Genomic DNA, 16,520 nt, shown 5'->3' on the forward strand with positions numbered 1-16,520 from the left:
TTCAGGGGACAACTGCTGGAACAGGAAGCCACTCGTTGACCCTGAAGTCTATACTCTTAAACCACTGGATTTAGCTGTCTCATTAAAACCATGCAATGCTTCTTTTTTGGACCCAGCAGTTTACATAAGTATTTTCCTTTAATCTTCCCAGTCATCCTATGAGTAGGAGGCGGACGGCTGTCTTACAAAGGCAGAAAATGAGTCTCAGAAAAGTTGCAGCTTGCTGGAGCTAACCAGTGGAGCTAGGACTCACCTGGTCTGTCTGTCCACCAGCCACAGTACTAATCACAGTAGCTGCGAGAAATGAGAAACCCTAGATGGTAGAGTTGGGGCCTATCTTTCTAGAAAGGGAGTGTTTTGCTGTAAATTAAGAAATTGGCACCAACTGATACATCAGTGCCTTCCTGACAGAATTAAGTTCCTAGACCTTCATGGCAGCAAATCAGACCCTGAGCCCAAGCAACAGCCTCAAGGTGATCACCCCCTCACCCCATCCCATTGGTCACCCTGTGCCATCAACCCGTGACACAACCCGCACTCATTATAATGAAGCACAATGCCACACAAACAACTGTAGAAACAAATACCAATGCCACCTTATGAATATTAGCGTGTATAAGTTTGACATTTTTGCAGATAGCAACAGTGCAGAAAAACTTCCACTTGCAGAGTCAAGCTCCCATGAAAAATGTCCCAGCGATATCTTTAGGCATTATTATCTAGAATAAGCGTCAATAGCTATTACATCCTGAACATTTGCACTGATAATTCGGGCTCAGAATCGTTCCATCAGATGAAGATGAGCATTCTGATACTGCTAAGAACACAGACGTCCTTGAAGTGTGTTCCCTTCATCAGTTCTGCTAGGTTAACTTCCACGGCTGGCCCTATTGAACTCCACTCTCAAGCAGCCAAACTCTGCCCGGCACTGTCCCCTCATTAGTAAAAGAAGCAGAAAGCTAATTGGCTTTTAAGCTGTTGATTCCCTGCATTCATCACTAAGACACCACAACCGGTTCCTGCTGGAGTGAAGGCCCATTTGTGCCAAGGCAAAGACTCAGCGGTCTTTTGTCTGTTTATGTGACGACCACTGGTAATTGGAAAATTACCTCTAAATTCATCTTTCAAAACACAACTAAAGTCTGGGCTAACCGTTGAAGGGTGCTTAGTCTATAACTTCCTGACAGGCTACTGGAAAGAAGCCAGATGAAAGTCTCGGGAAGAAAGTGAACATATGGTGCTAAAGTAAACAGCGAGATGAAGGGTGTCGGTACACGTCCACTCCAGAGCCTAGCGCCTTCTTTCTCTGGAATGTTCCTTGACTTGGAGAGCCTGTTTGCAAGAGCTAAATGCTTGCACAGTTTGATGAGAAGACTGAGTTTCAGGAATCACAAATGCTTATGTCTGCTGTTGTCAAGGAAGGTCAAGACCATCAGCAGTTGGGACATGCCTGGTGGTTCAGTGGCTAAGGCCATGAAGTCCCAAAGCAAGGGGCCCCTGTTCAAACTCTGGTCAGAGAATTAGATCCCACATGCTGTAACTAAAGCTCCTGTATGCCATAACTAAGACTTGGCATAGCCAAATAAATTAATTAATTAAAAATATTTTTAAAAAGACCATCAGCAGTGCCTTGCTCTGTCTACCACAGGAACTCAAGACTTAAAAGTGTATTATATCAACTATAATTCAATTTTTTTTAAGTAACTGATAGATTTATAAAGTTTTTTTTAAAGGACATCGACATTTGGATTCTTCAAGTTCACTCAGCGGTTGAATGTCAGGTGCTGTTCACACCTCTGAGGGACAGAGGGGATCAAGGGAGCCCTTCCTTCCTGGAGCCACATTCTAAGCTGGAAACAAACAATGATCAGGCAAACATATGAACAAGAATTCAGATGAAAGAGAAACTAACACACGGGGTGGTGATAGAAATCATGTGTTGGGGAGAGGAGCATTCTAGACTATGGCTCTACCAGGGAAAGCACACTTTTGTTGAGCAGGAGTTGCCATGTTTACATCAGAGGGAGGAGACCCCCCCTCCCCGCAAGATGGGCCTGCATTTAGTATTTATGAGGAAAGCTGAGGCCAGGGAGTCTGTGGCCAAGAAACAGTGGGGCAGAGAGGGAGGCGGTGGGATAGCCCAGAGACCTCTGGCAGGTGCTGGACAGGGTGGGCATCGCCACCTCCTTCTAGATCAAGCTTTCAAGGTCAACAAACTGAAGACTAATTTCCTCATGCTCCAGCCCAGGCCGTTTAAAACAATAAAGACTAAATGGGTCCCAGGGAGCATCTCCATGAATGGTAACCTGATGAGAAAAATGTTTTGTCTGTAATAATGGATGTGTCTTTCATGGGAGAGAGAGAGAGATGAGCTGGGTCATGTTTATGATCTTTATGGCTGTAGGAAAATGATTCCTGCTCCTTAAGAAGTTAAGATGACCCAGCAGCTTGCCTCCTTGCCACCCAGTCATCTCATCCATCACCCTCGACAGAATGACACCTGTGTCATCTCTCTCCTGCAGTCAGAGGGGATAAGGCAGGCATTCCCATCAGCAAAGATCATGGTTACCATTGCTTGGTCAAAAGCATGAATCTAAGCACCCAAGGGTACAAAGAGACATGAGAGCAGAGATAAGGAAAGGAGAGAACTTCGTAAAATAACTTGGGTGGCATTACTCCCTGAGGCAAAGCCCACCCGTGGCTTTCTCTGGAACCCAAAGAGAGTTCAACTTCTGATCTGGGACCATCTGTGCCCCTGTAGGAGCTAGCCCTGTACTTCACCACCTCCCAGGAGCTCAGAGAGCAGGGAACGAGGGGTAGGGGCTTAGATGGGCTGTATGGCCCAGGCAGACACAGAAGAAGCAGACGTGAAGGAGTCCTGAGGGAATGCTTCAGAGTTGGACTAGTGAAGAGACAGGCAAGTGAGAAAACCTGCAGGATGCAAGTGTGTGTGTGTGTGTGTGTGTGTGTATGTGTGTAAGAAATGGGGGACATTTCCAGGAGGAAATGGGGGACACCTGCACCAGCATCGATGTGGTGAACCTGTCAGCACTATACAAAGTTTAATTATCATGACTCCAGAGCTGTCATTTGACAAAAACAATGACTTTATAAGTTCATAAAGCGCTTACAGTACTCTTGGAATGATCCATGGTGCCAACATCCAGTCCCCTCCTTTTGTTACTAAGTAGTGGGAAGTGATGGGAAATATCCCATTTGGCTTGGGGCCAATCTGCCTCCTGCATCCTTTTGTTTGATTGACAAAGGACTTAAAACTTCTTTCAATTAGTTGCCACGGTTTGAAACTCAGAGGAGTTTACTTGTACGCTCAGGCCCTGACTTGTCTAGAAAAATAAGGCTCGAGGCATTGCCTCTCTGTGGCTGTGGCTGAGTGGGGCTGGAAGCATGGGACCCCTCAGGAGAGGACATCCCCCTGCTTCTGGCAGCCAGAGTCACCCATGGGCCTGGTCCCTAGGGGCCATGGCTTTGCTGCTTTGTCCTAGATTTTAAAACATATCCTTTATCCTTGGACAACAAGGAGATAAAATCAGTCAATCCTAAAGGAAATCAACCCTGAATATTTGTCATAAGGACTGAAGCTAAAGCTCCAAACTTTGGCCACCTGATACAAAGAGCCAACTTATTGGAAAAGATCCTGATGTTGGGAAAGACTGAGGGCAGGAGAAGGGGGCAACAGAGGATGAGTTGGTTGGATGGCATCATCAACTCAATGGGACATGAGTTTGAGCAAACTCCGAGAGATAGTGAAGGCCAGGGAAGCATGGCATGCTGTAGTCCATGGGGTTGCAAAGAGTCGGACATGACTGAGCAACTGAACAACAACAATCCTTTCTCCACAATGTTACCACTCTGGGGTGCTACATGGAACAATTGCTGTCACAGGGCATGGCATAGGTTTCCAAGGGTGTGGAGGAAATGACTCTGGTAAAACAGTCCCCAATGCTTCCACCTCCACGAGGCTCTCTTCCCATCTCCACGGACACCCTGGCACTCTGGGACCCAGCTGACAAGGCTTAGATCCCAGATGCTATCCCCACCCCTCGTCAGAAGCTGTCTACATGTGGACTTTGTGGGTGAGAGGACTTTGGAGTGTGAGCTATTTAGCACTGAAGTCATAGTCATTCTGTCACATCAGCGTAGTTCCAGGGCTGTGTTGCAAAGACCAACATGGCCCTCAATGTCAAGATAAGACAGGCGAGACATGGGAATGTTTGAGTTCTGTTGCACACACACAGACACACTCCCATGCAAGTTGTATGGAAAAATACAATATCCTTCCCAAGATTTCTGTCAATTTGCAAGGGGCTTAAATTCTTATGGTTACAGGGATGGGATGGGAAAGAGGGGGTGTGGCCATGGAGGGGGTCCTTCGAGGGATTCCGGGGGGTGATGGTACTTGGTATCTTGATGGTGGTGGTGCCTGCACAAATCTACATGTGTGAAAGAACTACACACACACACACACACACAGAGGAGTGCAGGTAAAACGGAGAATTTAGGTAAACTCTGTGGACTGTACCCATGTCTGTTTCCTGGTTTTGATATCGCTCTGCAGGTACGTAAGATGTAACCACCACAGAGGACTTGGCAAAGGGTACATGCCCCTCCCCTTCCACCCATTGCCGTACACTCTTTCTTGGCAACTTCCTGTCAATCCCTCATAGCTCAGTCGGTAAAGAATCTGCCTGCAATGCAGGAGACCTGGGCTCGATTCTTGGGTTGGGAAGATCTCCTGGAGCAGGAAATGGCAACCCACTCCAGTATTCTTGCCTGGAGAATCCCATGGACAGAGGAGACTGGTTAGGCTATAGTCCGTGGGGTCACAAGAGTCGGATACGACTTAGTGACTAAACCAACCAACTTGTCAATCTAGAATGATTTTCAAAGCAGAAAGTTTAAAAACAAAACCAACACTCTCATGGTGGCCTCTGTGTCCAAACCCCAGTTCTGGGTTAAATTTATGTGTGGACCATTCCGCCAACCCACACTGCCCTGCACTGCACACCTGAAGACGTGGAAGCCAGCCCTTCCTACACATACACAAACATCCCATAGCACACACATCACCCCCAAACTGAGGATTCTGTGTGTGCAGCAGAGCTCACTGACAGCTGGAAGGAGAGACACACAACCTGCAGCTTAATAAGATAACCTCAGCTTAGGAGATAACCTCAGCCTTCCCTGGTGGCTCAGATGGAAAAGAACCTGCCTGCAATGTGGAAGATCCAGGTTTGATCCCAGGGTTGGGAAGATCCCCTGGAGAAGGAAATGGCTACCCACTCCAGTATTCTTGCCTAGAGAATTCCATGGATAGAGGAGCCTGACGGGCTACAGTCCATGGGGTCACAAAGAGTCAGACACAACTGAGCGTCTAACACTTTCACTTCTAGGCAATACCTCAGCCATTTCACAGCACAGTTGACCCCCTGGACAACACTGGCTGGAACTACACAGTAGGTCCCCTAACAATGGGTGTTTTCAGTAGTAAATATGGCAAGGTTTGTCAGTTTGGGGGTGATGTGTGTTCTATGGGATGTTTGTGTATGTGTAGGAAGGGCTGGCTTCCACGTCTTCAGGTGTGCAGTGCAGGGCAGTGTAGGTTGGCGGAAGGTCCACACATAAATTTAACCCAGAACTGGGGTTTGGACACAGAGGCCACCATGAGAGTGTTGGTTTTGTTTTTAAACTTTCTGCTTGGATTGTTGGATGTGAATTCTGTTGGATCCCTGGATGTGAATGTAGGGGACCCCTGATGGGCGGGGAGAACTGCACGTTATGAGTGCTTTCAACTCTATGGGGGGGTCAGTGCCCCAATCCCTGTGCTGCTCAAGTGTCCACAGTATTGTCTGGTCGTCCCTCTCCCCCATTCTCTCTACTCTTTTCCCTGCTGCCCTCCTCTTTCGACATCAGACAAGGAAAGGCAAACGCAATAGAAGTGAATTCCCCAAGTCTAACGAGAGTAGTTTCCTTATCTCACCTAGGGTGTTGGCTGGGAACCTCTCCTACCCTCAGGCAATTTATCAAGGTGATTATCCACGTTAGGACAGTCCTGCTCTCCAGAGATATGAGTCAAGCTGCTTTAGACAATGGGTCTCCCCTTGGGTGGCTGCCAGAGGGGCTCCTGGCCTGCCCCAAGCAGCCTCTGGGAGACCTGGTTGATCTGCCAGCCTCCCACTGGCTCATCTGGGCTTCTAGTTTGCTTTCCAAGCCCCTTCCTTCCTTCTTTCTTTCCCCGCTTCCTTCCTTCCATCTATCCATTCACAAATATTTGGCTGAAATACAACCCTGAGGACCCCTAAACTAAAGAGAAGCCCATTGGCTCTGCATCTCAGGAGGCAAGCCCTACACACAGAGACTCTGAGTCCCTGTCAGCCACAATGCAGCCCTTGTTCCAAAGGAAAATGATCCCTTCCCCTTTCCAGAGTCATGATTCTGAATTTTAATTCTGTAGAATATATATTTTGGAACACGTCTTGATGAAAACCCAGAAGGACTTTGGGGAGAAGACAGAAACCATGAAAAGACTCTCAGCTTCCATCTGGGGATTGTTTCCTGTTGCTGTTTTATGGCAGGTAGCCTTTCTAAACCCTTCAGATTGAGAAGTTAAAGAAGTATTAGACACGTGTTATGTTACAAGGTTATAGACAGCTAACCTTAAAAGGTAAATGGAACCCACTACATATTTATTCTGAACACTTGACTCTTGAAACCAGGTAACTTTATTGCATAAAATGATTGCACAACTATTCATTCAGGTCCATTCATTCAACAGACATTTGTTGAGTGCCTTGCACGTGGCAGACCTGACCCAGTACCGGGAAGAAACAAACATCAGATTAAAAAGCACACACACACAGGAGGGACCTTGGCCCTCGGGGAGCATGCATTTTAGTGATATTTGTTGTGAGTACACCATGAGCCTTCAGGTTTTAGAGGAGATGCCAGCCACTCTGGAATGCTGGGGAACGTGGATCTGACAACAGACGGGGGGTTCAGTTTTAAACAGGGAGGTCAGAGAAGGATCAGAAGAACTGAGATCAAATTTTACGGGAGGCAAAACTTTTCCTTTGTCCTCAAAGGATCTCCAGCTGCGCCTGAGAATTAAATGATCTAAGACAGATTACCAGGCTTCCCAGGTGGTTCAGTGGTAAAGAAACCATCTGCCAATGCAGGAGATGCAGATTCGATCCTTGGATTGGGAAGATTCTCTGGAGAAGGAAATGGCAACCCACTCCAGTACTCTTGCCTAGAGAATCCCATGGACAGAGGATCCTGGTGGGCTACAGTCCATGGAGTCGCAGAGTCAGACACGACTTAGCAACTGAGCACTCACCCAAGACAGGTTAACAGGAGTAACGCAGATTGTTGCATGGACTTGGGTACCCCCAAGGGAACAAAGACCCAGTGAAGGGACCAGGTCTGGGTGTTTATCCACCAATTGAGCAAAGACAGGCAACCATGGAAAAGTAATAAAACCTGGGGAGACTAAAGGAAGATAGGAAGTATTTGAACAAGTCTGCTTGTTCAGATTTCTTTCTGCCTCCACATCCCATCTCTGTGACAAGACTGTTTCTCTCCTCCTAGTATCAGGAAAGCAGCAGGTGGGGGTTTCATCTCCTGCTTTCAGGAAGAAAGAAAAGGGAAGGGAGTTAGGGGCTCCTGCTTGCATCTGATCTTTTCCACATGCCTTTAGCTCAAAATAATCCTTATGCCAAAGCAAGGTCTTTGGGGTGGCACATTCTGCCATCTTTCAAACTCCAAAGTCCTCGAGGGACACCCTGCTTAGGGTGCGAGGGACAATAAGGGGCTGTGTGGCAGGAGCAGGTGGGAGAGAGGTGGTCACTTGACATCTGGGGGTGGATGGGAGACACCAACTCTCATGGCATCTGGGAGGCTCTGTGTGGGGCAGGGTGGTGTTTCGAGCAGAGGTGAGATTCTAGTCACCTGGGCTGAGTGGGAGCAGGGGAGGGTCGGAGGGGTGGTCAGAGCACTGGGAACCGAGCAGGGACCCATCGGTATGGTTACCATTGACCTTGACAAGAGCAAGAATGGAGTAGCTTCTGCGAAGACCAGGACATCCCAAGCTCTCCTCAGGACCGGGCAATGTTGGACCTTACTCATCTTAGGCTTTAGAGTAGGATTACCAGGGAGAATATCAGCGAGATAGCGAAGGATAGGGAAGTCTAGTGTTCTGCACTTCATGGGGTCACAAACAGTCGGACACGACTTAGCAACTGAACAACAACAACCATGTTGCTGAATTTAGACCTTTTTTTAACGCTGAACCTACAGGAGAAATATAAAAATGTAAAATAATACCTCTCTATCTGTTCTGTGCCAAAAGATTTAGGGATGTCATTTTGTTTTTAAGGCAGATTTAATTTTAGAACTAGCAAAAGAAATCTAAACAGTGAAGCTTAAAAGACTTACAGGATTCCAACGACATCAACTCATTTTATTATAAATAATAATCGTTGCACAAATCAGTGAAAAATATTAATACCTGACATTTATTTTGTATTTACTATATCCCCAGCACTGTGTTCTTTTTCAGCACTTGGCATGGATTATTTCATTTATTCCCCATAATAATAAAAGTAAGAAGGCACTATTTTTAGGCTCAAGTTAGAGATGGAAAAATAGAAGCTCAGAGAGGGTGAGTAAACAGTTGAAGGCCACACAGCAGGGAAGCAGGGTACCACTTTTACTGCTACTTTATGCTTCCTCTGGATGTTGAATAGCAGTGAGACACTTCCTTGGGACGTAGAGACAAATGGAACAGCCCATAAACCCCCAGCATGTATTTCAGACTTTTGAACCTACAGAATTTTTTTCCAACAACAAAAAAGTGAACCACCTTTTCTTCTGCATTAGTTTCTTGTACTATTTTTAAAAATGATGTACAGAAAAAGATCCTTTCCATTGACCTCTTCACCTCTTCAGCAGACCAGCCCGTAAGTTAACTACCAATCATGGGCTGCACTTTTCAGATTTTTACCCCCAAAATACGCTTGTTATCACACTCCATTTAATCAGACAATGTAATCAAGCATTAATTATTTATTTATCTATTTATTTCCCCAATGTTTCTTCATGTAGAAGCAGGACAAAGTAGAGGTCATAATGATAAAGTTCTGGGCAATTTCAGAACACTTCCTGAACTTGTGCTTAACAGTAAAACTGGGCTTCCCTGGTGGTGCGGCTGGTAAAGAATCCGCCTGCAATGCGGGAGACCTGGGTTTGATCCCTGGGTTGGGAAGATCCCCTCGAGAATGGAACAGATACCCACTCCAGTATTCTGGCCTGAAAAATTCCATGGACTGTATAGTCCATTGGGATCGCAAAGAGTTGGATATGACTGAACAACTTTCACTTTATTCCCATGCTTGTACCCTGCCACTTCCCTTCTCACAAACATCCCACACAATTTTAAGAATTCTCTCCCACACCTTCTCTGTCCCCAAACTCTTCCTCCGTCCACCAGCAATGCTGAATGGCTCATTATATAAAAGTACATTTGCTCTGCGTTCATACCAAAGGTCAAAGTATAAAGACCCGTATAACAACAACAGTGTTTGCCAAACAGGTTAACTGGCATGTTTGAAAACGGACACTCCTTGGCAACCCATTGGTTGAAGCCAGAATAACAGCAATCACATCTCGGGCAAAAGAGTGAGGCTGTTTAGGTACTCTTTTGGGATGAGTTATCTTTATGACGTGCAGAGGAGCCAATCCAGTCCTTGTAAAAGTGGATTAAAAAATAATTTACTACCAGTTGCTAGTCAGGCTTCAGTGCAACAGAAGTAAATAAATACAGAAACAACCAACTATGCAGAAGAAAACGTTGGTATCTGCTCTCCAATTCTTAATATTTAACAAAGTAAAAGTTAACTTTCACTCTCCTTTTTCTTAGAATTGAGTTGATTATAGTAATACCTGCAGTTGAGGATCTTAGCACCAGGGCTACCTCCTAACCTATTATGTGTTAAATTCTCTTTACCTTAGAGCAGGCCCACCATCCATTCAGGCAAATGGGCCATGGATGTTGAGTCCGGAAATTCTGGGATCAGATCTGCTTTTGAAAGATTCTTAGCGCCCCCATCTCCCCACAATGGAGCTATCTGAGTTTATTATCAACACCTACTGCAGGATGAACAGTTGTTGAAAACAGTAAAGAGTTCTAGGAAGGCTTCTTAAAATGAAGGGTTTCAGAGATGTCTTTCCATTGTTCAGGTGATTATCCCTGCAGGGTGATAATAGAAAACCACCCTGACATTTACTTATGTGAGACTCAGGATATAAAAATCACACTCACCCTTCATGGACGCTGGAGAAGCCAGAAAAATGAATGGTGAAGCGTTACAGGCGCCAACATCCAGCGATTCCACAAAGAGCTGTGGAGGGTCCCCTCTGTCCCAGATACACTGGATACACAACCACTGACAAAGACCCCTTGTCGCAGATTTTCTGGCAGTTCCAACCTTTAGTCAGCATTGCATCATCAAACTCCTTTTTCACTTGGGACGCTCAAATACTTCAATGTTTACCACGTGGCTTGTAAAGATTTTGCACTCAAGTTAGAGGGGCAGGGACTCATTAAGAGGTAAGGTCCATGACATCACATTGAGCAGACGGAATAATTTCAGAAGACGATGACAGCCTGGCCTGCCTCATTTAGTGCTGTCCTGCAAGACATTCATTTAGTATTTTTTGTTGTTTCAAAATATTTTTACATTGACCACATACATATATCTCTGTGTAAATCTATTACATTTCCAAATAATATTAATAATATATATCGTGTCTGTCCCACGCATCCATGCCTCCTGGGTCAAAAACAGACTCTAGAGGTAAAGCCTGTAGCCAAGAGAGCTAAGTAGAAGGTGCTCGGACACTTGCACCAAGCACTAACGTAGCTTCCTGCCCTTGTTCTATGTAAGCACCATACACTTGGCAGGACCCTTTTTTACTCTGAGCCACACTGGCTGATCAAAAGCTGATACTGTGGGCGGGCAGAGGAACAATGCTGCCCTGGATGCTAAAAGGCCAGAGGCTACAGGCCCCTGAGTGTCTCCCAGGAACCCATCCAGCAAGCAGCTGTCAACCACACAGAAGTCCCCTGACATCCTGTGCAAGAGACATGGTGAGCACCTTTGTCTTCTGGAGGAGCCAAATGACCGACAACTAAACGTGGGTACTGGAAGGACCGGAGACTGGCTCATCCCAACCCCAGGCATGTTTAGGAGATGAAATAGCACTTGCCTTAGGAAGAGCAGGCAGACCTCCCGGGTCTTGGCAGGGCTACATTACACCCATCAGTGCCATCAAGGACACCGATGACGGCAAAGCCCAGCCAGATGCAAAGCTCTGGATATTAGAACAGACACACAGCTCAGCTTACACCCTGTGTGGCCACTTGTGATAATTAGGAGATGGGTCTGGATGGAGCAGGGATAAGGAACTGCAGAAGAAAACATCTGGGAAGAGGTACGGAGGTAAGTGAAAGTGTTAGTTGCTCAGTCATGTCCGATTCTTTGCAATCCCATGAATTGTAGCCCATCAGGCTCCTCCATCCATGGAATTCTCCAGGCAAGAATACTGGAGGGGGTAGCCACTCCCTTCTCCAGGGAATCTTCTCGACCCAGGGAATCTTCCTGACCCAGAGATCAAACCTGGGTCTCCTGCATTGCAGGCAGGTTCTTTACCATCTGAGCTACCAGGAAACCCACCAAGGAGGCAACTAAATCGAATCTGGGGCATTTAGACTCAACCGTTGTGGGCCCAGGAGTTAATTGCTCTTTTCATTTTCAACTAAATGCAAGTGGCCTGCCTCCTTCTCTAACTCCTGATAAACAAGGATCAAGAGTTTAACTGGTGGAAACTGCCCCCCACACTCTGGGTGAAACAGGGTCACATCTCATTTTGCAAGTCTCCTGTGCTCCAAGAGCCTATTAGCAGAAGTTCAGCATCTTCTTCTGAAGATGCCCACCCCCCAACACACATCCCACCTCCCCTCATATTATATCATCCAAGATGGCAGGGAGGCTTAGGAAGCAGGAAGGGAAGGGTCAGTTCAGATTCCACAGAGAACCCGGAATGGACATGACAGTCACCTGCCTCATTGAAGAAGCAAGCCCTGCCAAAATCAAGCTTCCACATTCCAGATCCTTCCAGAGGCTGCCAGCCATGCCCACTGCCTTAGGATTGAGGTTGGCCAACAGGTGGGCTCCAAATACTGTCCATCTTTGGAATCCAGCCCTGGCGCTGCCTGGGGAGCAGCCTCACCAGCCCTTCATGGCAAGGGACAGGTTCACTTCATCGTGAATCACATGTGAGGGCTCCTCCCCATGCCCTGGTCAGTGGGGCTGCCTGGACATCCTGGAAGGAAGACAACCTTCTGGGGTGTCCCTCTTACCACTGCCTTCTGAACGAAGGCCTTTCGGAGGCTCCAAAGTGACATGTCCTTCAGCGGGAGGTCTTCCAGTGAGTCCCAGAGATATCTGAAAAGAGTAAAGGAAATGCTTTACAATCTTTGCTGGAACTTCCTACGTGAGAACCAGTTTGGAAAACCACAGGTCTGTCTCCTCTGCTTTATCTCCTTTGAGTAGTTCATCCACGTCACCCTTCTCTCCTTTTCAAGGAGGCTCTCTCTTGCTTGCCCTCCACCCCTTAAAGCCCCTACTTTTCCTTCCAAGTCTATTTCTGTTTCCCCTTTCTACGTCTCTCCTTTCCTTTAAAAAATGTGCTTTTAATCAGTAGTTGAAATTTCTAAACACAAATTTGTGATATAAATACTGGCAAAACATTGTAGCTGGATGAGCATTAGAGCAATAACACAAAATTACCCAAGATGACACTAAAGAGGTTGTGATTGTTCAAGGAGAAAAACTCATTTCAATGATTTAAAAGAAGTTATTGAAACACACTCTTTTCCCAGTAACCTTCAAATATTTATCTTCTCCTCATAAAGCATATAAATTGTCATAGAAACCCAGACATAGTGTTAAAATTAACCATCCAAGGTTTTAACCAACAATCCTATTACAGCTGGTATGTGAAGGGATTTTTTCTTAATTTTATTGGAGTATAGTTGATTTACAATGTTGTGTTAGTTTCAGATGAGTTTCTTTCAAAAGCAACTTTAGTTTTATCTTTTGTACTATCAAAAAACAACCCCCCAAAATGAGTATGTACTATACACAATAATGTGAAATAAAATGAGAAGAGGCTTGGAGAATGAATGGGCAGACACATAAAAGGCACGTTGATGGGCATAGTTCTCTGGCTGTGTATGGGAGGAAAACCCATCACCAGTTTGTTGGAAGATGTGCTCAAAGGCCATTGCTCCCCTGAGGTTCTGGAGGCACCCGCCCAAACCCATCCTCAAGACTGCTGTCTTCTTTAGTTTTTGTTTGTTTTCCAGGGTGCATTTTGTTTGTTTTCTAGTGTGGGAGGGTGCTAAGTCACGTGGTCATGTCCGACTCTTTTGTGATACCATGGACTGTAGCCCACTAGGCTCCTCTGTCCATGGGATTTTCCAGGGAAGAATACTGGAGTGGGTTGCCAGGCCCTCCTCCAGATTCAGGGATCTGACTCACGTTTCTTATCTCTTCTGCATTGGCAGGCAAGTTTTTTACCATTAGAGCCACCTGGGAAGCCCCATCCACGTATATTTATTCACAATCAGAAACTAAGACAATTGCACTAAATTTCAAGATTTTGAAAAGTAAAAACAACACGGAATGAAATTTTCCTGGAACCGTGTAAACCATAACTTAAAAAAAAAAAATGAGTGAACTGAAAATGATTTTAATCATCTGTTGGCTCCAAACTTGTATTTATTTGTATCTAGTGGAGACAGAATCCTGGAGAAATCAAAAATCAGTCATCTCCATTAAAAAGAACTTACTGAGGTGAAATTCCAACAGAAAGTAACCCCTTTAAAGCAAACAATTCAGGGACACATAGCTGGTGCACCATGGCTCCTTCTGAGTTTAAACTCTCTTCCTCCCATCTCCCCTACAGCGCTCCCTTTCTGCCCCTCCTCCTCAGTAATCTACTCCATTGATTTCCATTTCTTACCTCCCCACCATCATGTCCTGAGCTCCCTCCCGTTCTCCATCACACCCACCATATTTCTCCCCCTCTGCTCCCGCCCTTGCCCTCCTCCATAATCCACTGCTGACCCCAGCCCGGGCCTCAAGATCCTCCTAAGAGTTCCCTCCTCTTTCTTCAACCCACTCCATCTGTCAAAACTCACTTCAGTTCATTCTTGACTTTCTCCCATTGCCCCATTCATCCATCTATAGTCCCCCAGGTCCCAGCGCCCCCTGCAGGTCCCCCTCCACTCCCCCATCCATCTCCCCTCATGGTCTCCCAGCCCCCAGCAGGTCACCCTCTACTGCCCCATCCATCTCCCCTCATGTTCTCTCAGCTCCCCCTGCAGGTGCTCCCCAACTCCCCTGTCCATCTCTCCACGTGGTCTCAGCGCCCCCTGCAGGTCGCCCCCCACTTCCCCGTCCATCTCCCCACCTGGTCTCTCAGCGCCCCCTGCAGATTGCCCCCCACTCCCCCATCTATCTCCCCTCATGGTCTCTCAGCGCCCCCTGCAGATCCCCACCACTCCCCCATCCATCTCCCTTCATGGTCTCCCAGCCCCCAGCAGGTCATCCTCTACTCCCTGATCCATCTCCCCTCATGGTCTCTCAGCGCCCCCTGCAGGTTCCCGCCCCCCCACTCCCCCATCCATCTCCCCTCGTGGTCTCTCAGCGTCCCCTGCAGGTTCCCCCCCCTCCCCCATCCATCTCCCCTCGTGATCTCTCAGCGCCCCCTGCAGGTTCCCCGCCCCATCCATCTCCCCTCGTGATCTCTCAGCGCCCCCTGCAGGTTCCCCGCCGCCTTCCCCCATCCATCTCCCCTCGTGGTCTCTCAGCGCCCCCTGCAGGTTCCTCCCCCACTCCCCCATCCATCTTCCTCGTGGTCTCTCTCAGCCCCTGCAGGTTTCCCCTCCCTCCCCATTCATCTCCCCTCGTGATCTCTCAGCACCCCTGCAGGTTCCCGCCGCCTTCCCCCATCCATCTCCCCTCGTGGTCTCTCAGCGCCCCCTGCAGGTTCCCCCTCCCCCATCCATCTCCCCTCGTGGTCTCTCAGCGCCCCCTGCAGGTTCCCCCCAGTCCCCCATCCATCTCCCCTCGTGGTCTCTCAGCGCCCCTGCAGGTTCCTCCCCATTCCCCATCCATCTCCCCTCGTGGTCTCTCAGCGCCCCCTGTAGGTTCCCCCTCACTCCCCCATCCATCTCCTCTCATGGTCTCTCAGTGCCCCCTGCAGGTTCCTCCCCACTCCCCCATCCATCTCCCCTCGTGGTCTCTCAGCGCCCCCTGTAGGTTCCCCCTTCACTCCCCCATCCATCTCCTCTCATGGTCTCTCAGCGCCCCCTGCAGATCCCCACCACTCCCCCATCCATCTCCCCTCATGGTCTCTCAGAGCCCCTGCAGGTTCCCCCTCCCCATCCATCTCCCCTCGTGATCTCTCAGCGCCCCCTGCAGGTTCCCGCCGCCTTCCCCATCCATCTCCCCTCGTGGTCTCTCAGCGCCCCCTGCAGGTTCCTCCCTTCACTCCCCCATCCATCTCCTCTCATGGTCTCTCAGCGCCCCCTGCAGATCCCCACCACTCCCCCATCCATCTCCCCTCGTGGTCTCTCAGCGCCCCCTGCAGGTTCCCCCTCCCACTCCCCCATCCATCTCGCCTCGTGATCTCTCAGCGCCCCCTGCAGGTTCTCCCCTCCCACTCCCCCATCCATCTCGCTCGTGATCTCTCAGCGCCCCTGCAGGTTCCCTCCCCATCCATCTCCCCTCGTGGTCTCTCAGCGCCCCTGCAGGTTCCCCCATCCATCTCCCCTCGTGGTCTCTCAGCGCCCCCCTGCAGGTTCCCCCTACACTCCCCATCCATCTCCCCTCATGGTCTCTCAGCGCCCCCTGCAGGTTCCTCCCCACTCCCCATCCATCTCCCCTCGTGGTCTCTCAGCGCCCCTGTAGGTTCCCCCTCACTCCCCCCATCCATCTCCCCTCATGATCTCTCAGTGCCCTCTGCAGGTTCCTCCCCACTCCCCATCCATCTCCCCTCATGGTCTCTCAGCGCCCCCTGTAGGTTCCCCCCCTCACTCCCCCATCCATCTCCCCTCATGGTCTCTCAGCAACCCGTGCAGGTTGCCCCCCACTCCCCCATCCATCTCCCTTCATGGTCTCCCAGCCCCAGCAGGTCATTCTCTACTCCCTGATCCATCTCCCCTCATGGTCTCTCAGCGCCCCTGCAGATCCCCCCACTCCCCCATCCATCTCCCCTCATGGTCTCTCAGCGCCCCCTGCAGATCCCCACCACTCCCCCATCCATCTCCCCTCGTGGTCTCTCAGCGCCCCCTGCAGGTTCCCCCCGACTCCACCGTCCATCTCCCCTCATGGTCTCTCAGCGCCCTCTGCAGGTTCCCGCCCCCACTCCCCCAT

The 16,520-nt window shown here is 48.6% G+C and overlaps 1 protein-coding gene across 1 annotated transcript in view; it reads right to left on the bottom strand.

The window, feature by feature from the left end:
• Window positions 1–12,702, bottom strand: part of PCK1 (phosphoenolpyruvate carboxykinase 1) — a 43,316-nt gene extending 30,614 nt beyond the window's left edge. Inside the window, exons 1-2 of the mRNA XM_070381508.1 lie at window positions 12,437–12,702; window positions 10,337–10,706 (exon numbers count right to left, since the gene is read on the bottom strand). The gene's annotated coding sequence lies outside the window, so the exon portion shown is untranslated. The remainder of the gene's footprint in view (window positions 1–10,336; window positions 10,707–12,436) is intronic.
• Between the last annotated feature and the right edge of the window lie 3,818 nt (window positions 12,703–16,520).

Source organism: Bos mutus, chromosome 13 (assembly GCF_027580195.1).
Source record: "Bos mutus isolate GX-2022 chromosome 13, NWIPB_WYAK_1.1, whole genome shotgun sequence".
Classification (NCBI taxonomy): domain Eukaryota; kingdom Metazoa; phylum Chordata; class Mammalia; order Artiodactyla; family Bovidae; genus Bos; species Bos mutus.